Here is a 15,577-nt window from a genome sequence, read left to right on the forward strand (position 1 = left end):
ACGCGTGAGCCTGGCAGCAGCAGGTTGCTGTGCAGGCAGTTCAGGCGCATCGCCAGTTACAGGAGTAACAGTTACGGTATACCCTTCGAGTTCAACTTCTCGCAGCTTTCTGCGCAGCCTCGGGTCTTCTAACGTTTCAACTCCCACTTCTTTGCTGCTTCTTTCCCATGCCTCTGGATTTTTCACATCCTGTTTGTCTTCACCTACATCCCAGGGCGACTCACCTGGAGAACCTGATGGCATTTTGCATACTTTGGTTGGTTTTTTTAATAGTACTTCTAATGATGCTCTGTATGTGATGGAATCGAACCCCGAAGGTGCTTCCAGGAAGAACAACCTTCTGCCCTCATTGGGGCAAATATTTTTCACTGTCCTCACTGAGCCGGCAGAAGGGATTTTCTGCCACAAGGCACTGTTGGTCTCCACCTTCAGCTTTTCCCCGCAGAGCACCACAATCTAATCTTTCCCCCCCCAACACCATAACTTTCTTTTTTCACACGTTGTTCTCTGTCATAGTTCTCTCATTCACATTGGGTTTATCTCCCTATGCTACTCCTCAAATTCATCCTCATAGGATTAGATTTAGGAGTCAAAGAGGTATTACTGTGCAATTTTCAGGTTATCTTTACATTTCCATGTATCTGTCATTAATGAAGGTGAATTTTAGTCTCCCCTTTCCCCAAAGGCCCAGGCTCAAACAGCCACCAAGGTACTGGCTATTTGGGAGAGGACCTCAAATACCCTCTTTGACTCTGTGATGGTGTAATGTTAAAGGTCATTATGAAAGAAAAGCTGTATAATTACGTGTTTTAAAAGCATTAATAAATATACTGCTGTATTTATAACATACATACCTATTTGTTTATTATACTGAGTTTTTATGTATTTTTCCTTCACTTGTATAACAGAATAGTTTAGTGGTATTTTAACTTTGAATTCCTAATCCAATAAAAGTCCTGTTCTGATTCCTGCAAGAAATCAGTCTGCAAGATTAGTCTCAGTGTTTTGAAAGTTATGAATCTGGTCAAGTTTAAAAGAAACAGACTTACCGGACCCTGTGTCATATCTGAGTTCCACAGCTGTGGTTCTCTTATCTTCACTTTTAATTCATCCTATGTCTGCAATCTGCTGCCAGCTTTCCAGAGATGGGAAATCATGTCTTTGGTGCTCTTTGTCTCCATGTAAGCTCAGCTCTTGGAATTCCTTGCTACAGGTAGGCTGCAGTAGCCTCACACCAAAAAGACACTGCCAGGCCAGAGCTTTACCCTGGAGCTGCTCAGCTGCAGAAAGATTGCAGTGCCAGAGGGCACTGAATGAATAAATTCTAAAATATTTATGAATTCTAAAAGTATGAAACGAAATAAAGTTTGATCTCTTTTTAATTTAAATTTTAACAATAACAACAAACAAAAAAAAAAAACCCAGCAACAACTGTTAAAGTGCTGTCTGTTAGACTTTAGGGACTAAGTTCATTGCAAATGAACTTGGGGCCCCTAGACTAACGGGTAGATATATATCTCATTTTTGACTAAATTTTTAGCAATAAATTTACTGAATTCTTTAAAAATTAATTATTCCTATTCAAAAGTTGTGTCTAAAGTATCAAACTATTTTGAAGTGGGTCTGAAAGGAACTAAGAATCCAAATATTTCTTACAGTTGGATATCTTCTAGAATGGGTGAAGGATAACTCAAAAGTACCAGCGTGGATGCCATGGGACAGGGAGAGAGAAATGGCAAGCGTTTCTCATAGTGGCTTGAGAGAAATTTTAGGGAGATGGAAAGATGTGATAACCTGTTGACTATTAACAATTTGCAGGTGCTGTTTTTCTACCTTGTTTTTCTGTTCCTCCCAAGGACAGTGCGTAAGAAAGATGTTTCTGTTAGTTAGCCAATAGAACAGAATCTATCTCACCTCTCTATAAAAACCACACGGTCCTTTCAAATAAAGTTCTTCTTCGCCTCTGCTACAATCCTGCCTCTCGTCTGTTCCTGCCCTGACCTCAGCACACGAGTGACATACCAGCATAGCTTTTTTTACTGTTTTACTTTTTTAAAAAAAACAAACTTTTGAGATGAGGACAAATAAAAGAATTAACAAAGCCATAACAAATACAAGACAGACATAGCTCTGATATCCTCATCTGCTTTCAACTCCTTTTTGCTAAACAATTTCATTTCAGTGTATCTTATCAGGCTGTTTCTCCTGCTGAGAAAATCATAAGTTTGAATAGGTGATAAAAGTAGATAACAATGATAACAAGTAAAGGGCAAACCCATTGCTCAGCTAGACACTTTGTGTACATTTCTGTAACAAAATTATATTTTTGCATCTGTGTCAACTGAAGGAAAGACAAAAATATTACATGAATTGAAGTAAAAATCTGAAACTCCAGAAGTGATTCTTTCTAAAATGCTGAGCAAGCATAATGTCAGGGGTTTTTTTGATTAGAAGTATATATGCCACTAGAGGTCCTTCATGGTCAGATTATGTTTTCCTCCACAGCATTTTGGGAGGGTTTTTCTATTCTTTTATCCATGGTATATATGAGAATTATAATTTCTAAAGATATTTATTTTGTTTAATGTATTAAATTCTTAGAATAATGGAGTGAGTTTATCGTGATTAAGCCTTTTCTGAGAAGATACCAATATGATTTTTCAGATAGCATTTATTCAGAAAAGCCCTTGTTTTATTATGAAATAATAAATGTTATTTATTTTTACTTCAATAACTGCACGTTTTTAAATGTCCAATTTTTCATTGTCTTATACCACATCTTCAACATAATCACTTTTCTCTTAGAAAAATAAAGGAAGGAAACAAATGACAAACTAATGAGTGAAATTAGGATAAACAACTGGAACAATAATACAAGATGTAAGGTAATTTTTCTCTACTGTGTCATTGTTTTCTTACTTCTCCTAGTTAGAGGTTGGTTTAAAATGTCTGAACATTGTTTGGAAGAACTGTGCCGCCTTGGGACTGATATTAAATTTATCACTACAGAACACAATGTAATTTATTGGGAAACTAGTAACAAAAAACCATAGCCCATTAGTTGGAAATGTTTGGGAACTAAGGCAAAGAAATACTTGCTGTTCCTGGAATGATCATGAGCTGGGAAGGCCCGATAGCTGCACATGAGCTGGAAAGGCCTGATAGGCACACAACTGCAAATGGAATCACAGAATGCATCAGCTGGAATCAACACAGAGATTTGTTGCATTGTACAAAGTCCTGGGGAAACTTTTAATGAAAGGTGGGGTATGAGCTGGTTACTCATATTGAGGACAAATATGCAGAAAGATGCAAAAAGATCTGTGGGATGCCACGGGTTCTTTACAAAAGCCCTGACAGCCAAAAGACTCCTTACTATCTTGTATCTTAAAAAAAAAAAAAAGTTTTTGCAGATAAAGGAAATCACTATTTTAAAATTAAAATATTCTAATATTCCCAAAAATTCTCTAAAAAATTTTAATCTGAGAAACATGACAGTAAGATATTTAGTGGAAAAACCACACCTTATGTCTGCACTACAATATCCTGGGGTGCAGGTGTGGTTCTGCTGTCTCCACCAAGAAGGAAATGTGAAGAAACATGTGTTTTCACATTGCAATGTCAAAGAAGGTATCTACTAAGCAAAAACAACTGAATGAGGAGGGGTGAGAATTTCAATATGTGGTGATATTTATTTACGAGAAAATATCAAGAATGAAGTTTTGGTCCATGATTGTCATTGAAAATCAGCAGAACTAACTGAAGTGGTAAAACAGATGCATTTTGGGGGTAATCAGTACAAGGTCACACAAGTCTATGCATCTGTAATTCTCATCTCACACACCATCCTCACTTCCCCCTCACCTGAAAACCCCCTGCTTGCAACTGTACTCAAAAAAAAGTGGGATTTTGTTGCAAATGTAGTGTTTCCAAGGCTTAAATAAACCAATGTGGGTGTTACTTTCACTAATAACTAGCAAAATCTCAAAGGACTCTGGTTATGGGCCCAGTCCAAACAGAGCTCACTCAAATCTTTAACCTTCCAGCACTGATACAACATATATTATATTGAAAGAGCTAGTGGGACAAGTGGAGATTACAGCTTCAAACTATGAGCTCAGTCTCAGAAAGGCAGACATAATAAAGCCCAAGGACCATCAAAATTTAAGCCTATTTAGCACATGTTGAAGGCTTTTTTTAATCAAAACTCTGTCCCTGAAATGAAAGAAAATATTCTTCAACTCTCTCTTGACAGATTTTTTTCTCTTAAAAGAATTGCATTCTGACAGTGGTTTCATAGCATCTAATACTTCTGGCTTAATACTTCTGACTCCACATCTGCAGGATCCAGTACGTTCTCTATAACAGGCATCTTCTTCTCTTTGGACTCTACAGAATAGTTTGGGATTTTAGTCATAGAAAGAAAATCACAAACAAAATAGCCGTTTTACTGCATTGACCCCATTTTCTTATCAGAATACCCTATGACACTGCATTCAGCCTTGCTATTATATAAAAAATAAAATCTGTGTAAATTTAATTGCAAAACTTGCCAGTCTGAGATCTTTCTTGATTAAGACTGTGTAGTATTCATTTCAGCTTACTTGCTTGTCCGTGATGGGATATTGTTAGAGTGACTGGACTAAACTTAGAGTAGTGAAGGCCAGAATCCACAATTCCCTGCATGAATGTGAATGCCAGACTGCATTGTGTAGTGCATCTTTAAATCTTTCCACTCACATACAGACTAGGGCTGAGAAGAGCCAGGCCCCAACTGAAACAGGTATAAGGGTAGGATAGTATTTTACAGGTAGGCGACACCCCTGTTTTCACTCCCAACCTAACAGAAGACTTGGGACAATCTTTCCATGATTGTTTTTACACCCTACTGGCACTGGTACTTTTCCTTCACACCTTGGTGAAAAAGTTGCAGGTAGCATCATCTAAGGCAACATTGCGATGATTCACCACAAACGAAACATGGATTCCAGGCAGAAGAAACTCTTTAATTAAATCAACTAGTGTAATTTGAAAAGAGTTTCGCCAAACACACAGCAGTTCATCCAACTGGATTTGCACTGTTGCAGATTTGGGCTGTATCAATGCAATATTATTAAGACAGGGACCCCAGGATATATCAAAAGATTTTCACAGAATTGCAGAGTAGCTCCAATTGAAAGGGAACCCTGGAGGGTCTTGTAGCCCAAACCCCCACTTAAAGCAGGGTCATCTTGAGCAGGTTGTTCAGGATCCTGGCCTGTTAAGCTTGAATTTCTCCAAGGCTGATGATTTCACAATTCTTTGTGTTCTTCTTTCAGTGTTCAAGAATGCTCACAATGCAATACAATAGATAATAAATAAAAAAATAAATCCTTTTCCCTACTTAGAAATTCCCTTGTTGCAAATTGTGATTGTCAGCCTTCCTCCTTACGCTGTGTGCCATTAGGAAGGTGAAGACTGCAAAAGAAACAAAACCAAACCTTTTCATCTCCAGCTTCCCTCAGCTCCACCTTGGCTGTCATATGCTGGAGACCTCTAACCATCTCCATTGCTGAACACCCTCCTAAATGTCATTGTCATTCTTGTGCTGGAGATACCAAACCTTAACACAGAAATGAAGGTGATAAGGCAGAGTGACTTCAGCAGTTTTAATATTTATTGTCTCAGAAACATGGATTCTGCCAGGTCCCTCTGATGACTTACATTCTCTTACTGATCAATGATTCTTCATTATTTTTGTGCACACTGAAAGAAGTGTTACTTATTCTTAGGATAGACTTTGTTCTTTAAATAAAAACATGCATTCTGACATTTTAAATCATACTTGGATGAAAAGCTTTCTGTAGAAGCATATTAGGTGTTACACAAGGAAAAGCAAAAATTGAGTATCAACTCCAGTGTGGAATTAAGACCAATTTTTTTTTCTTCCTTTTAGGTTTTGGCAATCCAACAAAGCACAAGTAAAACCAGACATCTGAATGGTGTAAAATAAAACTATTCTACATAAAATACATAAATAATGCAGAGGTAAACAGCTTTACTTCTTTTTTTTTTAATTCTTACATATCTAAAAGCCATTTCATTGAAATTTCTAGTTTGAAGAAATTTTAGTTAAATAATTTTTTTTAGTTAAATAATAAATAAAAATTGTTCCTTCTCAGAAAAATAATTATCTTTTTTCAAGAATTTTTTTTCAGTATTAAGTATATAAAGTTGGGGGACGGGTAAAATAGCTCTATTCTTTTACCCATGTTGGAGTTTAGGAGTTTGTATTTTTATTCTGAACAGTTCCTAAACACTTTCTTTAAGCAAGGAGAGAGAGGTGAAGGTTTTGCAAAAGTAGAATAAAAGGCAAAGAGGTTAAGCTTCAATGAGACCTGTGGAGCTGCATTCCACTATCTGTTCTAATCTTGGCAAGGCATTCCTATAATGAGTTAATGATGCAAGCTGCACCTTGATTGTAGCATAACTTCAGTTGAACTTTCACCTTCTGGGAAGATATTGGAAGACATTTTGAACCTACAGTTTAATATACATTCCAAGGGAAATTTTTTAGTTGCTCTCAAAAATTGACACAAAATAAGCAATGCTAATCAGGTGTTGTTTGCTTGTTTGTTTCAGTATGACTGTCAGAAAATATTGGTCTTTGAGACACTTGCAGAGCTTAGTTGCCAGGTTAGGAAAATATTAAGTACCCACTTAGCTTCACATGTTGAAGTGCTTTCCTACACGTTTTTCACCAAGAAGTGAAATCAGATCATTTTACTCATTCCTATTCCTATTATGATTCCATCATGGGACTTAGATATTTTAGGACTAAGATTGATCACAGAATTCTCTTTATCTAATAGTCTTAATATATAAGCAACCTTAGTAAATTGAGTGTTATGTTGAAATGTAAGTTAATGAGAGGGAAATTATTCTTTCTGGGGAGAAAGGTTTAAAAATACATGCACTTATCTGAAAGCTTAGCTGTTTTATGATAAAGCGTGCTCTGTGTTTCAGATTTTTATATCCTTTATAGCAATGTAACGTAGTAATAGGTTTGCAAATCACAGCATAGAACAGAACTTCATTTGGTCTTTTTCTTAGAACTTTTTCTTACCTGGTCTTCAGTCCTAGAAGCTACAAGTTAGATCTTTCCACAGGAAATACACAGGGAGAGAGTGTGTGTCCAAGACTGAACAACCATGGTGTAGCAGGGTGTTACGATTGTTGCTTTTTCATGCTGCTTGGGTATGATAAATGAAACATCCCATGCCAAAAAACTGGCATTACATCTGTGAAAGAAGAAGATTGTCTAGACTGACTTACAGAAATCACTTGCACAACACTATTACTAAGTCACTATTTTATGAAAACTGTTATTTTTGCTGTGTGCCCTCTTTTGTTTACATTTTGTTTGTGTGGGATTTCTGTTTGGCACACACATTTTCATGTCTCCCCCCTCCCCAGCAACCCCTGATCCATCACTATCTCTCAGTCCACCACTACCACACAGCCCACTCATACCATGAAACTCCTTGCCAGCATTGCCCATCTCTCCAAATCAGTGGTATCAGCCATAACTTCAGCAGTCATGAAAAATGTCTCAGGTTACAGTGACCACTTCCAAGACCAGATTCCAGTTTCTGATTCTATAACTAGTATGTACAAACCAATGGTTGTTCAATTCTCTCATCGTGCTAAGGAGGGAAATCCTGTTATCTCCATTGCATTAACAGTGACCTAAAGACTTTTTCAAATAGCTCTGATTATTTTTGCATTATGAAAAGGCCACTGTGTTTCCTGGAGCTGTAAATAGTACAATATCTTAGACAATGCACACTTAAGAAATAGAACTTCCTAAATTTGTAGTCAAATATGCACTTACTTCTGTGTTTGGACCTATGTGGAACAGCCACACCTTTTCCCATTTCTTTACAAGTCAGTCAGAACTTAATCAAAACAAAGAACAAGGCATTCTGCTATTTGGAAATCACAAGCCAGATTTTAAGTTAGAGTGGAATAAATTCAGGGTGACTGCCAAGGCTGTACATATACATTGGAACTCCAGCTTTGATCTAGTCACACTCTATTTTCCTTGCATAGAAAAATAACCCAAATCAAAGGATCAGGTAACTGAGCCTGCCAGCTGGCTTTGGCTAGCTGTAACTACTAAATGAAGCCAAAAAAAAAAAAAAACAAAAAAACCAGAAATTGTCTTTTCAACTGTTTGGCATAAATGCATCAATTTGAATGAAATACAAAACCTTGAATGCTTTAAAAGACTAATGAGGCTCAATAAATGTTGACCAAACAAAATCGATTTTATCTTCAGTCTGGCTTGAAGAGAGCGGATAATTGATCTGTAATGCCAAGAGACCTGTGCATGTTTGGCACCTCCTAGAAAAAAAGTGAGAAGGCTGAACATGTTTATCCTGTGTTCCCTCTTAAAAGCACCTGGATTATTATCTTCTAGACTATTTGATAATCTTATATGGACAACTGTTCGTAATAAATAACATTCATGACAGTGTTTCTGTTGGGGCAGTGAAGATGATACTGTCACCTCCAAAGACATCGCAGAGGAGAGAGTAGGAAACACATCCTAATGAGAGCAATTAAAATTTATTCCCAGAAAAAGTTTTTTATTAAAATGATCCATCTATAAACCTGTCTGTGGGTATGATCCTGAAAATCAGTGAGAATCTCCTCAGCACCAAGTGTTTTTTTCATTTGGCTTCAACAAAAAAAAAAAAATTTGTCAAATCATTTGGGTTTCTTCCTGTCTTAAAATGCCCTTGGTGCATGCAGACACATCTCTAGCATAGCACATAATGGGCACAACATGCCATTACAACTTCTTACCATGTTTAATTACTGCTAGTGCACCCACATAAACCTAGTGTGTTCCACTGAACACAATGGGATAAAGACAATGTGTTTTAAGCCAAAGTGTAGATTTGGAAAGTAAAATGTAGTTTTTCTGAAATTTTGTGTTAAAATGATAGAATTGTAGGATGGCTGAGGTTGGAAAAGGCCTGTAAGATAATAGAGCACAACTGCTAACCTGTGTTCACCACTAAACCATGTCCCCAAGTGCTACTGTCACACGTTTTTTGAACACTTCCAGAGATGGTGATTGCACCACTTCCCTGGGCACCCTGTTCCAATGCCTCACCACTCTTTCAGGAAAGAAATTCTCAATAATATCCTGTATAAGCTTCCCTTGATGCAACTTGAGGCCATTTCCTCCTGTTCTGTCATTTATTACCATAGAGGAAAGGCTGACCCCCACCTGGCTGCACCCTCCTTTCAGGCAGCTCGGAGAGCAGCAAGGTCCGCCCTGAGTCTCCTTGTCTCCAGGCTGAACACCCCCAGCTCCCTCAGCTGCTGCTCACAGGACTTGTGCTCCAGACCCTTCCCCAGCTCCGTTGCCCTTCCCTGGACACGCTCCAGCCCCTCAATGTCTCTCTTGCAGTGAGGGGCCCAGAACTGAGCACAGGATTGGAGCTGTGGCCTCAGCAGCGCTGAGCACAGGGGGACGGTCACTGCCCTGCTCCTGCTGGCCACACCCTGGCTGATCCAGGTCAGGATGCCATTGGCCGCCATTGCCCCAGGAAGCGCTCGCTTACCAATGCCGGCGCTCAGCTCCATGAGGTGATCCCAGATTTCCAGGCCGCGCCCTCCGGCACAGCCCCAGCGCTGCCGCGGGCAGAGGGCGCCCCCTGGCGGTACCGCGGCACCTCACGGGCCGCAGCGCCGCCCGCCGCAAAGGTCCCTCACAGCCGGGAAGGAATCCCCGCTCTTTCCAAGCAAGAAAGGCAACATGCATGGCAACTTCAGCGGTAATTAAGGCATTCAAAGCTTTTTTTTAACTCATCCCTTAACCACGGTAGACCTTAGGCTGCCCTGTCCCCAGAATTTAAGGACCACGAGTGTGGGAGCAATGACGTTCCGTTTGTGGACACTGAAATTGCAAAGGAGCAGCTCTGCTATGTGAATGCTCACAAGTCCCTAGGGCCTGATGAGATTCACACCAGAGGTCTGAAGGAGCCTGCAGGACCCCTCTTGATCATCTACCAAAGGTCTCGGGAGTCTGCGGAGCTCCCTACTGGCGGGATGTTAGTCCCACCTACAAAAAGAGAACTACAGCCCTGTTAGTCTAACTTCAGTTCCTTTCCTCAGGAAAAAAATATAGAAGATTATACTGGGTACTATTAAAAGCCACTTAAAGAAGAATTTGTAGTCAACATGGGTTCACAAAGGGAAATTATTGTTTAAGTAATTTGGTATCCTTCTGTGATAGGGTCACCTTCCTAGTGGAAGAAGGAAGGAGAGGATGTAGTTTTCCTGGATTTTAGTACAGCACCCTTCTGGACAAGCTGTCCAGCTGTGGGATGAGTGGGTTCATGGTGTGCTGGGTGCAGAACTGGCTGAAGGACAGAGCTCAAAGTGTTCCAGTGAACGGGGCTACATCTGGCTGGCTGCTTGTCAGCAGCGTCGCTCCTTCAGGGCTCAGTTCTGGAGTGAGCTCTGTTCAATAGATTTGTCAATGATCTGGGTGCAGGAGGTGAATGCACCATTAGCAAGTTTGCTGATAATACCAAACTGGGAGGTGCTGCTGGCTCTCTCAGGGGACAGGAGGCCCTGCAGAGGGATCTAGATAGATTGGAGCATTGGGCTTAAAGGTGATTATTACACTGTATTCCATATTGGTGTAGCCTTATCCTGAATGCCACATGCAGTTCTGGGTCCCACAATTTAAGGTTGTGAAGGTCCTTGAATAAGCTCATCTGTTTTGGAGAAAAAGAGGCTCACTGGCAACCTCATCTCTCTCCACAGCTTCCTGAGGAGGGTAAGTAGAGAGGGGGGTGCTGAGCTCTTCTCCCTCGTATCCAATAGCAGGGTGTGTGGGAATGGTTCAAAACTGTGCCACAAGGGGTTGAGATTGGACATTAGGAAGAATTTCTTCACCAAAAGGGTGGTCACATACTGGAGAAGACTTCCTGGAGAGGTGGTGAGTGCTCCAAACCTGTCAGTGTTTAAGAGGCATTTGGATAATGCCCTTAATAGCATGCTTTAACCTTTGCTCAGCCCTTTTGGTTAGGCAGTTGGACTGGGTGATCATTGTAGGTTCCTTCCAACAAAAATAGTCCTAGTCTATTTTATTCTATTCTAAAGCTCCTATAACAATTACTGGGGGGATGGGGAAAGGCAAGTGCTCTTCTATTAAAGAGCTCTCTCTGCAATTCTGGGTAATTATTAACTATTTCTTTGGCAATATTTGATTTTTAAAGAGTAAAGAGCAGTTTCTTCTGTATATATACCACATTTATTCAGCATGCCAGACTACATATATTCTTATATATTTCTTTATATAATTTCATATATTTCTTCCAGCATATATTTTGAGGAAGAAAAAGTGGTTTCATTGATTGCTTATCCAGGAAAATCTTTAACATTCATTGTCATACTCTAAACGTTAAGATGTGAATTCTTCTAAATCAATAATACACTCAGAAGGCACACATGGAAACATTACAGATACACAGATGTTATGCCATTGTTTTATGGCATAGGTAAATTTTAGGAGCTGTGCCTGTTGGACATTCTCCAGAGATTTTTCTTTAATTTCTTAGGCTAGCTAAATTTCCAAATCCTGTCTCTGCATTTGCACACTGCAAATAAAATTTGTGAACTGAAGCTTCAGCACTTTTCTGCTGCAAGTCATTCACAGTGACCTTTTGTTGGTGGATTAAATGGCTGTTGCCTATGCAATACAGACAAGTACTCTTCTGAATAGAGGCTCAGTGCTTCCACTTCTAGCATTAGTGTGGTGTACTTTGTGCAGAACCACTTATCTGCAAGTGCTGGAGCTTCTTTCTGTGTTGTGAGAGAAACCTCTTGGCCTGAGGATTGCTGCAGCTGGTAGTCCAACAGAGGCAAGGCTGCCACAGCTCCCTGTTGTTGCCAGAGGCAGTAAGTACTGGGGTGGGCTATTACATGTGTTCCCAATAGTCCCATGGAGTGTGTGTATGTATATATATATATATATATGTGTGTGTGTGTGTGTGTGTGTGTGTGTGTGTGTGTGTGTGTGTATACACAGCTGATCACACCACCAGAGGCACAAACATCCTAATCCTGCCTCCTCTTTGGCAGGATTGGTTAAAGGTTTTGGTTAAAGGTTTTTTTATTGTGATTTTTTTTTTTTATTATGGCCATGGAATGAGTATAGTTCAGGCATTTTGTCCAGTAACTGACCCTGGACCCTCAGCCTTCCACTTTACTTTGCATGACCCCACACAAACCAACAGCCTACATGTGTGCACTATGGATCTTCCCAGTAACTGTCCCTGGCTCCTCCTGTCTCCCCCTGACTCACACTCAGAGGCATAAACCTACAGATGGGTCTCAGGTTGACCACTGACCTCATAGCCTCTCCAGTGGATGGGCTGGACCTCTTGGTCCCTCCAGGAGCCAACTGTCAGACCACTCTGGTCTCCCTGGTATCCAGCCTAGACCTACGGCTTCTCCATTTTACAGCTTCCAAGCCTCTTGTCCTTCTCACCAACTAATCCAACTTGATATTTGCAGGTGTGCACACACTGATATACATCTCTTCACGGCACGCAATCTTCACCAAAAAAGCAGCATCCTCTCTTGATGCAAATTTATTTCATCTGCACTTGCTCAAATCACTTGCTCAGGTGGACTTTACAAAGATCACTAGAACAGGAGTTGCCTTTTGCTTACAGCATCTAGTAGTGTTTCTTTCCTTGTCACTTCATATTTCTTACACTTTTCAATTGCTGCAGTTTGGATTCCTCCCCAGACTGTAGTCCCCTTCAGTGTAGTACCTGCTCCTGCAGGGATGCCTTCATGGGCTGCAGTCATCTCAGGATATTTCTGCACCTATGTCTTCTTGTGTGTCATCACTTGTACCCTCACAAATCTCCCAGCAGCTGCTTTATTAAATGTGTTTCAGAGACAGGCTGCATGCTTCTGTAATTGGTTAAGGTTTTGGCATGTGGTGGGTTAGTGGTATCTGTTGCCAAGCCAGCTGGAGCCAGCTGTGACTGAAGGGCAGACATCCTCCTAAACAGCTTGCCCCTGTAACCCCACCGCTACCAAAACTCTGCCAGCTATGCATAGTGTAGCATTTTGCTTCCCTTTGAGGCAACTCACGATCTTTGAAGTTAGGAGCTGTGTTTAGGCAGAAGCATTCTCAGCCTCATCTCAGGTTTCCCCAGCCTTTCACTGCCCTCCAGTGGATAGTGCTGCTTGTCAGCTTTGTCTGCCGTGGCAGCTTTAAGGTGTTTCCTTTCCTTCCACACCACATCCTTTAGCAAATAAAAAAAGAACAACATGCATGTGAGTGGCAGTGTTCTAAATTTGAACATTGATAATCCCTAAATGTCTTTGATTGATTCCTGCAAAATCAGAGAGCTTTTTTTTTTAACTCAGACATATTCCGGGGCATAAGAATTAAAGGAGTGAGAGCAAAGGTGCTCAAATGATATTTGAGAGATCCCAGAGAGGTGTTAGGGTGGGAGTTTGACATATTGATAATAGTTTTTCTTTTCATTCCTGGTGTCAGAAGGTCTGCTGAGTTCTGTTTCAATTCATAGTGTGTTTTACCTGAGATGAGGAGCAGGACTTTGCTCATGGAAGGCGTGTCTGTATCTCTAAAGAACTGTCTAGTCTGGGGTACAGGCATATTTCTGACACTAACATTAAATGATTCAGAAGGCATAGCAGAAGTGAAACCCTCTTAGGAGGGTAGTCAGGAGCTAGTTCTTAACTGTTCTTAACAAACAAACCCTCATGAAAAACACCCTTCTTCCCTCTGCACAGCTTCTGTTGTCCCATTCCCTCGCACCATGCACTGCACTCCGTTCCTTTCAGTGAGGCAATGGCCAGTGCAGACACTGGGATCAGTGTGCAGTTGTTCCTCCATCAGCAGCAGTCCCTTCAGAGTCATGCCAGGTGGGCCCTGCTCAGGCATGGTTTTTGCTATGCTCCTGGTCATTTTTTTCCTTCCCTGCTGGTGCTTTCTGCCCTTTCTAAAACAGATGTTTCAGAGGTGCTACAAACCCATCTGGTGGCTCAGAGCCACCAAGAAGCTTGGCTAATGTGCTCAGCTATGGTCTGCGGTGTGCCAAGAGGAGACTGGCTGTGTCCAGTGTGGCTGTGACCTTCCCACAGAAGCTCATCCCTATAGCCCCTTCCCCCACCCAACTGATTATGTTTAGTAGAGAGATATATGACTTTTGCAAATTATGTGACTTCCCTGTGTCATGGGAGAGATGGTGCAATGAAGTGGAGAGTTGGGCAGGCTGGCATTGTGGTTTCGTTCACAAGATCCTTGTTCTGCAGGAGACATGGTGCAATCCTGAAAGGAGCATGGGTGGCTCGGTGTGGTTGTTCCTGTTGTTCCTAGGATGCTCTGGCATCCTAGCACAGGTACATGGGTAATTCTTGGGTTTCCCTTACTATTTTCAGCTCTCTGAACTCAGAAGCTACTGATATAGTCCTGCATCTTGGAGCAGAGTCATAGGCCTTCCCTCCCCAGTGTCATTTTTCAGTCACCTCCAGTTACCCCAGTATCCTTCCATGTTCTTACTTATAGGTTAGGCAGTACCTCATTGATGATGACATCACTTGTTTTCTGATTTGTTGTTGTTTTCCAGTTCTTGCTTCAGTTACTTCTGGGTGTTTTTCCAGTTACTGCTGGATGCTTTTCCATTTCCTGATGATCATTGGCATAGATTGGCGTTCTGTGTCCTTGAGCACACCAAAGCCATCCCCCACCAGGAATGGCAGCCAGGTGAAGGCCCCAGCCAGTGCTGTCCTTCAGCACGACTAGTAACCTACTTACATAGGTCCAGCTCCTTTTGTCTTCTTTCTTCTCTATATTTTAGTACTCATTCCTCCCAGGTCCAGTTTGATCTTTCCCTCCCCTGTCCTTGATCCTTCCCCTAAACATCCCATAGTAAGTCTTGTACAACCCCAAAATGTTCTTTCCAACTTCCCATGGTGAGTCCTATGGTCCTGTAGGCAGTAATTCTCTCTGAGTCTGTAAAGGCATTGATGGGTAGCGTGTTCAATTGACCCAGATGGGGGTGCCACCCCCAGCCCACAGGGCTGGTGGCTCCCCTGTTCCAGCCTTTGAAACAATCCTGCCAGGAGCTCATTCAGCTCTGGTGCTGTTACTGGATTTCCCCAGCCAGTCATTTTGTATCTCTGCTCCTTTGTATTCATGGGAATGAGCGTTCAGACACATAATTTAATCTTTACCTAGTCCATAAACGCTACACTCATTTAGGTTCACTTCTTGAAGTTCTATGGGGTAAAAAGTCCCCAAATAGCTCTGTGACCACAGTCTTTTAAGTCTAACCCCTTCTGATGATTGCCCTAGCTGTAAAAATTTTGTCCACTCATTTCTGCTAATTCCCTTCTACGAACTTCTTCTTTGTTCTAAATATCCTCATGTGATGTGTGCTTTTTGAGCAAAGACACAGTTTCTTAAGTTTATAAGAAATTTTATTCACTTTTAAAAGGCTTTAAATTCCCATGGACAGAGGGAAGG

At 41.0% G+C, this 15,577-nt stretch overlaps 1 long non-coding RNA gene across 1 annotated transcript; it reads right to left on the reverse strand.

The window, feature by feature from the left end:
- Window positions 1–128: 128 nt before the first annotated feature.
- Window positions 129–7,263, reverse strand: LOC127059744 (uncharacterized). Its single transcript, XR_007777872.1, has 3 exons — window positions 7,106–7,263; window positions 1,050–1,280; window positions 129–233 (listed from the first exon to the last, which is right to left on the reverse strand). It is a non-coding gene; the product is annotated as an uncharacterized LOC127059744 (long non-coding RNA).
- Window positions 7,264–15,577: the final 8,314 nt, after the last annotated feature.

This window comes from Serinus canaria, chromosome 1 (assembly GCF_022539315.1).
Source record: "Serinus canaria isolate serCan28SL12 chromosome 1, serCan2020, whole genome shotgun sequence".
NCBI classification, from domain to species: domain Eukaryota; kingdom Metazoa; phylum Chordata; class Aves; order Passeriformes; family Fringillidae; genus Serinus; species Serinus canaria.